The following is a 3,411-nucleotide window of genomic DNA, read 5'->3' on the forward strand; positions in this document are numbered from 1 at the left end:
GCCGCATATTGGCTCGCCGATCAAGACTGCCTCCTCCATACCTGTGAGAACCTGAGATCAGATTGCCAAATACATTGGTAGAACGTACGGTCGAGATGTCAGGAATCCACAACGCGGCATCACCTGAAACGCGGCACCGAAGCACGCGCCTCGATTGATCGCAACGAATAAAGCTGGCTCGCTTTACGTTTCCTGCTCGCTCGCGTACATTCTTCCAACTGACGATGTTCGTTAGAGGTAAACAACGAAATTTAGTCGCGGAAGGAGCGTACGAACGTACGGAAGGTATAGTCTAACCGGATATATAAACTTTTGTTGCGCGTCGATAGATTTCTATTTCACAACTTGCCCCGACTGAATCCTTTCAGGCAAGTACGGACGACATCGTAAAAAGTACCCCTTTTTCGTACCCATCGCTAAATGTCATACGTTTTTTTTTTTCTCTTTTTTTTTCTATCCATTCGACTCAGCGTTTGTCATCGATCATTTTGTTTCTTTTTTTTTTTCGTCCATATTCACAAGCCCCCATCGATCGTGTTCTCGTGGTCTCCATCAGGCTCGAAGCTGATTCGAAGACCGGGAGACAAGCGGGACAGAGGTTGCGAGAGAATGTGAAATTCGTTGGTAATACTTGTCGATCGTTTAGCGATGGAAGGAAATATAACGTTGCACACGCGATCGGCCTAAATCGTTGCACAATCGAACAGCCGTCGTGCTTCAAACGCTGTCACAAATCGCAATAGATGCGCGGAGAGGACGCGAGAGCGGCGCGCGCGCACCGTCGGAACATTAATTTCGAAATTTCGAGAAAGGAGACAAAATTCTCTTATTTCCTTTATTTTTTTCTGGAACAATTCAATATGGAACTTAAATCTCGCGGTTTGATCGTGGCGTCGTCTGATCCGTGGCGACGATTTCGCGGTCGCGGCGTGTCGGGTTTGCGTTTCTGCCTGTCGCGCGAAAAACGGTAACAAGATTTCCGGCGTGGGCGTGCGCTGTAACGCGACTCTCCCGCGCGCTCGCGCAGTAGAGCTCGTGTCGCGCAAACTCTCTCGCTCGCTGTGCTAATTACGCCGCCTAATGTAGCGTGTATGCGTGCATGCGTGCCCGTCTGTCCGCCTTCTGCTTGCCTGCCCGGCGTGTGTGTTTGTTGAAAAATGTGTGCGTAAGTGCGTGCTCGCGACGTACACGCAGTTACTCGCCGTCGCGTCGACGTCGAAGGTCGAGGTGCGGTTGTTTCAGAAATGCTATTTTATCAACGACTGCTCCCCCCCCCCTCACCCCCAGACGCCGAATAACTTTTTACCCTTCTAATAAATCTAATTTGTACAAGGCCAGTCGTATCCGGAAACGCGAAACGCCCGAGGAAAGACTAAAAAGATACGAGAAAAATGTTCTTAACACAAATTTTCAAGATTTTAGGGTCGAGTTAGTTTTTTATTTTGATACTGGATCTATCGAGGAATGGATCAAAGTTAGTTACTTTGTCATTTGTTGCAACGATTATCCAATTTTCAGTGTACCTTGAAATTTTTTCTTCTTTACATGTATCGAGATGGGTCATTTGGAACCTTCTGATTTCGTTAGAATTTTAGAACTTTCAAATTTCCGTATAGGTCAAACACTTTTTTTAGAAATTGAGAAGTATTCGTAAATCCAAAAATATGGTTTTTAACTCGAGTCACACGACGATTGAACACATTGAAAATATACAACAATGTACTACTTACAATGGTTTTTATCATATTTTTCACCTAGATCTACCAATTTTGTTGTCTACCTCTCGAAACCTGCATCGCGATATGTTTCTATTTTCATGTTTTCAAGTTTATAAATTCTCTCCCTAATTCTGATTGAAGACGAACTTTTTTAAATATCATAATATCATACTATAAATTATTCATTTCAATTTAAATTCTCATTACGAAACGGAAGCTTGATTCAATCAGTATTTCAGTGTCTTTAGAAGAATAACCAAAACAAAATTATAAAACAAATCTGTATCTATATCTCTTCTGATATCCAAAAACATTTACCAGTATACCTCATTGGATTCGTATTAACTAATATCATAATATAAAAAATTATCGTAACTCGACCACCGACGTAAAAGATCCCGAAAACATATTTTTCGTACCTGTAATCCTTTTCGAGATGTTCCGCGTTTCCAGATAAAACAAACACCCTGTACACACACGCGAGTGTGTGTAATTTTGTGTGCGTGTGCGTGCGTTTGAAGACATGCGTATGGACGGCGTGTGAAAGAACCCATTGTCGGTTACTTCCAACGGGCCCCACCCCCTCTCCCACGCTCCTTTTCGACAAAAAAAGAAAGAAAAGAAAAATCGGTATACACCTTCACGGAAAGCAGGATACGATACCGTGTATATTTTTAGTAAACCTATTCAAAACGATTTTTAGAAACCAGATAAATAATAACGAGATCTCCAGAGCATTTTATACGAGGCGTTCTTGAAAATACGGTTACTTTCTATCGCGATTTTGCCGCGTGGCGCGTTATAATCACACAGAAGTCTATTTTCTGACGAGAATGAAAGTGACACAACGTCCCCGAGAACATTGTCATACAACTGCGTGTCCGTGTACGAGCGTGTGTGGTCTGCGTGGATATTTGCGTGCGATTGTATTTACCTCGGAACGCGTGTGAGTGTGTGTAATATATTATATATGATCGTTGATGAACTTAATCCTTAGGACGCTATCGCAGACTGTATTACTAGGCTAGGAACTCAAATATAGGACGCGGTGGCGATCACGAACAAACGACGCTCGGGGATGTGAACGTTCCTCGGCCACGCGGGAGTCAGTTCGTCTAGCTTTATTTCTCATTTGTTTCTCCGGGTCCTCGGTCAGGGCGTGAAAACTAAAGCCGTGAGGAACCGTCCCCGGGACGTTCGTTTTCGCTGGCTCGCCACGCAAGGAGCGCCTACCCCTATCCTCCCAAAAAGAAATCGCTCCCTAGGTAGCTTATTTATTGAAATCATATTTAGATACTACGAAAAAAAAAAACCAAACCGCTCGAGAAAAAAGACCTTTTACTCGTACGTGTACGGAAATGTGCGCTGCTCTCTTTTTTATTTTATTCATTCCTGACTCGAGTCGTTCGAAACTATTCATACCTTCTTCCTTCGTTTGCCGTTCGCCATTTTTTACCCGCGAACCGCATTTTCTATTCGCTGTTCCTCATTTTATCTCCCTCCGTGTTTGGTTCCATGTCCACCCCCCGCCCTTTACCGAACAAAAACTTTATTTACCGACGATGCGAAATCTATTTTTCGAAGGACGTACGCCAAACGCGAAATTTAAGATAGAAATTTGTGCTCGCCGGGCAGTCGCGTCCGAAAGTAAGTTTACAGATAATATGTTTGATTTTTGTATACGAATATTTGC

The sequence above is a fragment of the Colletes gigas genome, unplaced genomic scaffold (genome assembly GCF_013123115.1).
Source record: "Colletes gigas isolate AHSC1104 unplaced genomic scaffold, ASM1312311v1 Colletes_gigas_Sc00002, whole genome shotgun sequence".
Classification (NCBI taxonomy): Eukaryota; Metazoa; Arthropoda; class Insecta; order Hymenoptera; family Colletidae; genus Colletes; species Colletes gigas.